Source organism: Zea mays, chromosome 1 (assembly GCF_902167145.1).
Source record: "Zea mays cultivar B73 chromosome 1, Zm-B73-REFERENCE-NAM-5.0, whole genome shotgun sequence".
Lineage (NCBI taxonomy): Eukaryota > Viridiplantae > Streptophyta > Magnoliopsida > Poales > Poaceae > Zea > Zea mays.
Genome location: NC_050096.1, coordinates 65,040,968 through 65,050,326, shown reverse-complemented (window position 1 = coordinate 65,050,326; position 9,359 = coordinate 65,040,968). Strand labels below are relative to the sequence as shown.

The 9,359-nt window shown below is 44.5% G+C and overlaps 1 long non-coding RNA gene and 1 pseudogene across 1 annotated transcript; both read left to right on the top strand.

The window, feature by feature from the left end:
- The first annotated feature begins 3,263 nt into the window (after positions 1-3,263).
- LOC103635652 (uncharacterized) lies at positions 3,264-3,729 on the top strand. The gene is made up of 2 exons (XR_557533.2): positions 3,264-3,296; positions 3,392-3,729. It is a non-coding gene; the product is annotated as an uncharacterized lncRNA (long non-coding RNA).
- An 855-nt stretch (positions 3,730-4,584) lies between these two features.
- LOC103635642 (probable polyamine transporter At3g13620) lies at positions 4,585-9,160 on the top strand (annotated as a pseudogene).
- Positions 9,161-9,359: the final 199 nt, after the last annotated feature.

The window sequence follows — 9,359 nt, the reverse complement described above, 5'->3', positions numbered from 1 at the left end:
GTGACTACGAAGATTGCACGTAAGCAGCTTCGTTACATGCCTCTCATACCTCGGTTGAAACGTTTGTTCATCTCCAAGAATACAGCCAGACACATGAGGTGGCACAAAGAAGGGGTACGTGAGAATCCAAATGTCATGGTGCACCCAGCTGATACAGATGCATGGAAGGCACTAGATGCTTTTGATTCCAGCTTTGCTGATGAAGTGCGGAATGTTCGCTTCGGTTTGGCAACAGATGGTTTCTCGCCATTCAATCTAACTGCAACGTCGTACTCATGTTGGCCCGTCTTTGCTGTTCCATACAACCTTCCACCAGCTCTTTGCATGAAATATGAATTTATTTTCTTGTGTCTTATAATACCTGGTCCGGATCATCCTGGAACAAAGATCGATGTGATGATGAGACCCCTGATTGAAGAATTGAAAATTTTGTGGGAAGGAGTCGAGGCGTACGATTGTTACAAGAAACAGAAGTTCAACCTGAGAGCCGCGTTTTTATGGTCTATTCATGATTTTATGGCTTATGGTATCTTTGCTGGATGGAGTTGTCATGGGATTTTGACATGTCCTATATGCGTTGAAGACACTTTATGCTTTCGACTAAAGTTTGGTGGAAAGATATGTTACTTCGATTGCCATAGATGTTTTTTGCCAGAGGATCACCCGTTCAGGTTCGATAGGAACGCTTTTAAAAAGGACACGATTGTGACGAGGGGACCACCCAAGCGTCTAAGTGGTCCAGAGATTCTCGCGAGACTTAATGATTTGAAACTAAACGAACATGGAAATCGTTTTGAAGGTTATGGAACCGAGCATAATTGGACTCACAAATGTGGTCTATGGGAACTCCCTTATATGAAAGCCTTGATTCTAATGCATAACATTGATGTCATGCACCAGGAACGAAATATGGGTGAAAGCATTATCAGCACTTGCATGAATATCACCGACAAAACAAAAGACAACCCTAAGGCAAGGAAAGACTTGGCCTTAATCTGTAGAAGACCAACTATGGAGATAGGAGAGAATCAGAAGAAGCCACGTGCTCCTTTCAGTATTAAACCTAAAAGGAAGAAACAATTGATGAAATGGTTGAAAAACTTAAAGTTCCCAGATGGTTACGCCGCGGGCTTTAGAAGGTCTATGAATTTGAAGACGGGCAAGTTTTCTGGGTTGAAGAGTCATGACTACCACATAATAATGGAAAGACTCCTTCCTGTTATGTTTCGTGGTTTTGTAAAAAATGATGTCTGGAAAGCATTAGCGGAGCTAAGCTACTTTTATAGACATCTTTGTGAAGATGATGTTGAAGATAATGTTGAAGATGATGTTGGAGATAATGTGGGAGATGATGCTGGAGACGACGCTGGTGGAGATTCTGGGGCTGGAGATTCTGGGGCTGGTGGAGATTCTGCAGCTGGGTCTGGAACTTCTCGAGTTAAGAGAACGAGGAAGCTGCATTTTGTTGGACCACCTCCAGAGCTTCCACCCGAATCTCGGGTTGTGATAAAGCCTAGTGGAAAGTGAGTGACATATCTTTGCTTAAATGTTATTGAAAGTTATGTTTTAATTTCTACATTGATTTCTGTTTGCAAGACTTAGATCGACGACTCGTTCACAGGCACAGGACACTACAGGCAGGTGAACATGGTTCTTGGTAATCTTGTTCGTCTGCACTGGCCTGGTCTTGTGACTTTGCCTACTGGCGAGTCTGTCCCCGCCACCACTTGGGAGCATTATCGCTATGGTGTCTGTAGAACGTTTGGCAACACACAGGCACTAGTTTGGGATGCATTCTGGGTATGACTTGTTTATACTATTTTAGTTATTCCATATATGTTTGCTTTTATGATAACACTATGGTTTTTGCAGAAACGGTACAAGTTGCCGGACGATGGATCATATGATATGAACGCTCGTTACGTGTTTGAGTATAACGCGAACGATATCGTTGCAGATGCAATGTACTATGCACAAATTCAGGCTATAAAGGCATGGTACAGAGCAAATGCTGATGATCGACCGATGCCAAATACAAAGGCCGAGTGGTCATCAATTTACTTGACGGAGGAGCAATACCTAGAGGTAAACAGGTTCTTGCCTCTCATATCGCACGAAGCCATGTATTTGCTTGCTTTATTTAAAAAATTTCATGTAGGTGTCGGTGCCGTGGATGGCCACCCGATCAGACGGTTATCGGGCATTGTGCAGATGGTGGGGTTCCCCTGAGTTTCGTGCCATTTCCGAAAGGAATAGGGGAAACCGTGGAACTGAGTCGTTCCACAACTACGGCGGTGATGGTCATGTGCGCTTGGCTAAGCGAATGGTAAGTCTCAGTTTGTCGTAACTTTGAATTACATAGAAATGTGTCAATATAACTTTTATGTACAGGAAGTCAAATCCGGCCGTACGCCCACGGATGTGGAGGTGTATATGCAAGGCCATAGGGGTTCTGATCCTCAGAATCCTGATGTGTTATGCACTCAGACGGCCACCGACCGTCTAGTGAGTTTTTGATACTCTATTATGTGTTTGACATTGTTTGCAATGGCATAGGGGTTATGCACCTATATTTGATATTGTTTGCCTCCAGGATTCGTATGGGCAGGAGATGGTTCAACGCCATGGGGAGGAGTACGATTGGAGGAGCCAGCCAATCGACCCTCAGGCAGCATATGCTAGTGCAGGAGGACAAGCCCATGGACGGTGAGATTATTTGATTTGGTTTTCAAAATTGTCATCATATGCTTGCGATTCAACTGAGGCATGAGTTACTATACTAAGTGCATGGTTCACTCTTGTAGGTTGGGTATTTTTGATTCTACGATTGATTCCAGAGAGCTGAGACGCCGTGGACGACAATCCACATCGTCGTCTTCACAGTCGTCTCGTTCACGATCAGCAGCCCATGAGATAGAGCTTGCGGTGTTGCGTCAACAGGCAGAGTACCATCAATAAGTCTTGAGGGATCAATTGGAGTACCAGAGGCAACAATCTGAATACCAGAGACAACAAGCCGAGTACCAGAAGAAGAGAGACGAGTATTATGCAAGCCTCCAGGCCCAAAATCAAGCTCTTCTCTCGGTAAGTTGAAGTAACATTTTGTAGCTTATTTTGCAAAACACTTGATGTGTATCTTGTTTGCTCAACAATGACTTGTATATAATTTGTAGCAACTAGCCCAACAAGCGGGCGTCCCGATGCCGACATATGGGATGCCGCCTCCGGACTTTGCACTGCCAATGCCAATGTTGGCGCCTCCACCACCGCCTCCGCCTCCGTCACAATTCCCTATGGTATGTACACATATGCGTGTGTGACATGTTCATAGATGTCTTATGTGTTTAAATGAACAACTGAGTGGTTACTATTTCATGTGCTTGTGTTATAGGGATTTCAGACACCCCCCGCTTCAGTTGCCGCACCTGGAGATGGGTCTGGTCAGGACGACACAACACATTCGTGGGTGAACAATCTTTTCAGCACGCATAGTCCAGCCGGAGGAGGTGGCGATGGATATGAGTGATACTGATGTAAAACACTTGTTGAAACCTTTCATGTGAAAGCCTACCCGTCGAATAATGTTCATTTTGGAGTTTGGACAACTATGTTTATGTAAACACTTATTGCAACCATTTGGAACTATGTTGTTATGTTAAATTTTGTGAATGTGAATGCTTATGTGATTATATTTGTGAATGTGTATACTTATGTGAGTATATTTGTTAATGTGAATGTGTATATGTGTATGAATTCTGTTTTGTATTTGCAAATGTCAGATTTTTTAAATTTCAGATTTTTGTGCAATTTCTGAAAAACGTTATGTCCGACGGCTTAGTGTAGGCCGTCGGACATAGGCTATATGTTATGTCCGACGACTTTAAACCGTCGGACATAACAACTGTGGGCCCAGGCAGCGGTTAAAACGGTTACGCCGCCTTATCTCCGACGGTTCTATAGGGCCGTCGGACATACGCTATGTCCGACGACAGCCGTCGGACATAACACTATTTCCGACGCATTATCCACGACGACTTAAAACCGTCGGAGATAAGTTACTACCGTCGGAAATAGCTTATCTCCGACGGTTTAGTTCTTATGTCCGACGGTTTGAGCCGTCGGAAATTTCCTCGTTTACTGTAGTGAAACCAGTTGAGAAGTCTTTTAAGCCATTAGGCTGAGATAAAATCTAGATTTAGTTATTTTTGGATATCTGTCCGAAACCCACGAGTAAAAGATAAAATCTATACCCGTCTCGATTTTATCACAAATCGAGTGGATGAAATTAACATCCCGAGCTCACGTGTGGTGTGGAGCGGGCCGGCCCATGCGCTGTAGCAGCTAAGTAGTGGTCGCGTCGCCTAGGCGCCGACAAGCCGGACCATACGCCTCCCCCCGTTTACAATTCGTTTATATACGCGGCAGTGGCACAATGCCCGCATGAACGGTCGGCACACTTGCTCCGCTATCCAGAGTACCAAGACTCTTTGCCCTCACGAGTCACGATGAACCAGCACATACAAAAAGAGGACATATTTGGTGCACATGGAAGATTGATGCACATGGTACACATATTAAATCATCACCACTCATTTTAGATCTAACGCCTCTAGTTAATCGTTCAATTTACAAATAACACCCTCTAGTTAATCGTTCAATTTACAAATAACACCTCCCACCACTACACACCACCACGTTGGAGAGTATTCTTAGCAAAATATACCAAACAACTAGAGACGTTAGATCTAAAATGAATGGTGATGATTTAATATGTGCACCATGTGCACCAATCTTTCATGTGCACCAAATATATTCTCCATACAAAAAACCAAGCTGCCGTCGCAACGCCAACAGCAACAAGAACTGCCACCAGAAGATGGCGTCATCGTGCAAGCTCTCACGTCGCAAGACGAGCAGCAACAGGCGGCGCAAGGTCGCCATGGCACCGTGCAAGGCGATCAGCACCACCGGAGCAGCAGCAAGCTGACGGTCCTCCCGCTCATCTTCCTCATCTACTTCGAGGTGGCTGGCGGTCCGTACGGCTCCGAGCAGGCGGTCCGTGCGGCGGGCCCTCTCTTCACGCTCCTCGGCTTCCTCGTCTTCCCCTTCGCGTGGGGCGTCCCGGAGTCGCTTGTCACGGCTGAGCTCTCCGCTGCGATCCCCGGCAACGGCGGCTTCGTCCGGTGGGCCGACCTCGCCTTCGGCCCGCTCGCCGGCTCGCTGCTCGGCACGTGGAAGTACCTCAGCTGCGTCATCAACATCGCCGCGTACCCGGCCCTCGTCGCCGACTACCTGGGCCGCGTCATCCCCGCCGTGGCCGGCACGGGCAGGACGCGCACGTGCACGGTGGTTGGCATGACCGTGTTCCTGTCCTTCGTCAACTACACCGGCCTGAGCATCGTCGGGTGGGGCGCCGTGGCTCTGGGGCTGGTGTCCCTGGCGCCGTTCGTGCTGATGACCGGGATAGCGGTGCCCAAGATGCGGCCGCGGCGGTGGACGGTTCCGGTGGAGGGGAGGAAGGACTGGCGGCTCTTCTTCAACACGCTGTTCTGGAACCTCAACTACTGGGACAGCGCCAGCACCATGGCCGGCGAGGTGGAGCGGCCGGAGCGTACGTTTCCCCGGGCGCTGGCGCTGGCGGTCGTGCTCATCGCTGCTAGCTAGCTACCTGCTGCCGCTCATGGCAGCGACCGGCGCCACGGACGCGCCGCCGGACACGTGGGCGAACGGCTACCTGGTCGATGCTGCCGGTACGTATACACTAGAGTGAAAGTGAAGGAGTTGATATACTTTGGGCGCCTACATTTCTAGAAATTTTACGACAACAATCTTACACAATCAACCAATACAATCAAAAGAAACAAGTCACAAGAGGCATCTTTTATTTTTGGGTTTTTAAAATTGGTCTATAGCAAAAAACAAGAAAAATACATGTTGTCTGAACAATAAAAAAGGACCAGGCATCCAAAATACAGAAGTGTTATATATATATGTATGTGCAATCAAAGTCCGCATATACTCTCCTGTTTGGCCACTAGAGACGAAAAAAAATGATCCCTTGTGTTCAGTTCTTGATGTTAACTATGGAATCCAATGCAGTTCCGTGGCTCTAACTCTAAGTGGCCTCATCGGTTCTTCAGATCAAATAATAAGGGCCGTTGAAACAACGTCAAAATCATTTTTTAGAAATTACTAATCATTTCACTTTGTAATGGTAGTGACCGTGTGATGTCATGTGTGACCTACAGGTAGGAGTTTAGACTTTCCCATTGTGAAAATAAAAGAAAATTCACTTTGTGGTGTTGGTTCGTGAACTTTTTTGTTCACTAATACATAGAACCTCTAGAGCAACGGTTCTCAACCTATTTATACCGACGGTTGTACATAGAACCGTTAGTGCTAGATACTAGTAGAATTTTTTTTATAGGTTGATAACTAAGAACCGTCAGTGGAAATCAATTTCTACTAGCGGTCAAGATAGTAAAACCACTAGGAAAACCTTTTCCATAAAAAGTAAAAATGGTTTAGAAATAGCAAACAAATATTTTAATCATGGTGTCAAAAAGACCACGAAAAAAATATTTTCTAGTGAATTATTTTAATCGCATCGTTTTTCGTTTGTAATCGAACATGTGATCTCACTTACGTGAGAAGTCTCATCTATCACTCCACTTATGATTGCCCTTGTACTTTGATAACACTTTTGTTGTTCACATATTATAAATAACTGAGTGTAATATGACTATTTGAGGCCGTAAATGAATTCAAACAAAAACGTTATCAACTATAAAGTTGAATAACTTTTAAGGTTCTACACTTTTGTTATGATACATTTTCTATCAGAGTTCGTTTCCAAAAAATGCATTTTGAATTTGACAAGTAGAAATGCAAATTTTGAGAGTCGATATGATTTCAAATAAAAAAAGTTGTCAACTACAAAGTTTCATAACTTTTCGAGATCTCAAACTTTTATCTCAGTAGTTTTATCATCTGGGATCGTTTGAGGAACTCAAAAAAATAAGGATAAAAATGATTTCTATTAGTGGTTTCTTAAGAAAACCACCACCAGAAATTATGGATTTCTGCAGACGGATTTTTTAACGAACCATCTATAAAGGAATGATTTCTACTTACGGTTTTTAAGGAACCATCTGTAGAAATAGTACCAGTGGTTAATAACTGAATTCGTCTGTAAAAATTGTAACTCACCTTAGTTTTTTTTTACTAGTGGTTGACCATGTTGTTGAATTTCTTAATAAAACACTATGTTACATGAGGCAAACTTGGGATCGAGTTTTTACACGATTTTTTTTTTGTAAATGAGTGTTATTTGCAAAATATACAAGACAAAAATGAGAGGATAGGAAAACATTTGGTTTAAGACAAAAATGTGTGGTCAACTTTAGTCTTGACCATGTGGTCGAGATTTATTGTAATAAAATATCTCGTGGGAGGCAAACACGGGATGAAGTTTTTACTTCAAATGCGTCGATAAATCATAGGTACACAAGTAAATTTCAAATTTTCATAAAACTATAGCATGTCCTGTTAAATGCACTAAAGTTTATAGCTAACTATTAAAATTAGTTAGAGACATCTAAACAATGTAGAACCTAGCTAATAGTTCAACTATTAGTTGCTTTTAGCCAAAGATATTCAAACATCTTTAGCTAATAGTCTAGCTAACTATTAGATACACCATCAACTTCCCATTAGTTTATCAACTAGTTTAGCCCAGCTAAAATCAGCTAATTCTGCTAGCAAATTTTCAGCCAATAGTTCTAGTACATTCAGGGCTAGTTTGGGAACTCTATTTTTCTAAGGGATTTATATTTACTCAAAGAAAAATGAACTAATTTGGGCTAGCTTGGCTTGGCAACTCCATTTTCTCGAGGTTTATTATTTTTCCAAGGGAAAATAAACTAATTTTCTTTTGAAAAATAAAAATTCCTTAAAAAAATAGGATTACCAAACTAGCCCTTTCTTTTAGAAAAAATGGAATTCTCTTTAAAAAATAGGGTTTCTAAACTAGCCCTCAAACACGTTCTTAGTCCTGTTTACCCTCAAACCTACAACTACTTGAGAAGTATAGCTATTTTTAACGCTTAGCCACGAAACTAGGTACATTTTTTTGCAGCAGCTTTTACTATGATTTGTAGAAAAGTCAAGACTTGAAACTTGGGTGCGTGTGCTGCAGGCGTCATTGGAGGCCCATGGCTCAAGTTCTGGATCGAGGCCGGCGTGGTGCTGTCGTCCATCGGCATGTTCGAGGCCCAGCTGAGCAGCGGCGCGTTCCAGCTGCTGGGTATGGCGGACCTGGGACTCCTCCCGGCGGTCTTCGCCCGCCGCGCCGCCCGCTTCCGCACCCCGTGGGTCGCCGTCGCCGCCTCCTCCGCCGTCACCCTGGCCGTCTCCTTCCTGGCGTTCGACGATGTCGTCGCCACGGCCAACTTCCTCTACAGCCTCGGCACGCTGCTGGAATTCGCCGCCTTCCTCTGGCTCCGCGTCAGGCAGCCGTATCTGAAGCGGCCGTACCGCGTGCCGCTATCGCTGCCCGCGCTGGCCGCCATGTGCGCCGTGCCGTCAACGTTCCTGGCGTACGTGTGCGTTGTGGCCGGGTGGAGAGTGTTCGCGCTCGCCGGCGCGCTCACGGTATTCGGCGTTGGCTTGCACGGCACCATGAGGCTGTGTAGAGCCAAGAGGTGGCTCAGGTTCAAAACCGGCTTGGTTGCCGCGGCGGAAGATCGCCGAGGGGATGTCGCCGTTTCTGCTGGAGATCGAGTTTGAATGAATGAACTGTGACGCCCCTAAGTGGCTAAGTCCCACTCTCCAAAGCATGCATGCAATGTCATCGCGTATTTGTAAATCCAAGAGTAGAATGCATTAACGGTCCTCAAATTTGACATGACGTGTCATTTAGTTCCTTTAACTCTCAAACTTAAAAAACTGATTCCCCAACTTTGGCGGGCCATCCAAAACCAGATTTACTTAAACCGAGCCGAATATCGACGTGGTGTGCCACGTTAAAGTCGTTTGGGTCCCCGAACTTAATATGTTGTGTTACCTGAATCTCCAAAATTTCATTAATGCGCTAGCTCCAGCGTGACAAGCCAAGTCAGTATTCAATTTGAATAAACCCAATTTTGGATGACCGACCAAGTTTGAGGACTCGTTTTACTAGTTCGATGACCCAAATAACACAACATGCCAAGTTTAAGAATCAGTGATGCATTTTACTCTAAATCCAACCACGCCACCCTTCTTCTCGTGTGAAGAATTGTTCAGTTTTATGTATGCGTATTGATTGTATTTGTATCATTATATGGTAAAAAAGGAAAAAATATAAATTACTCCATTCA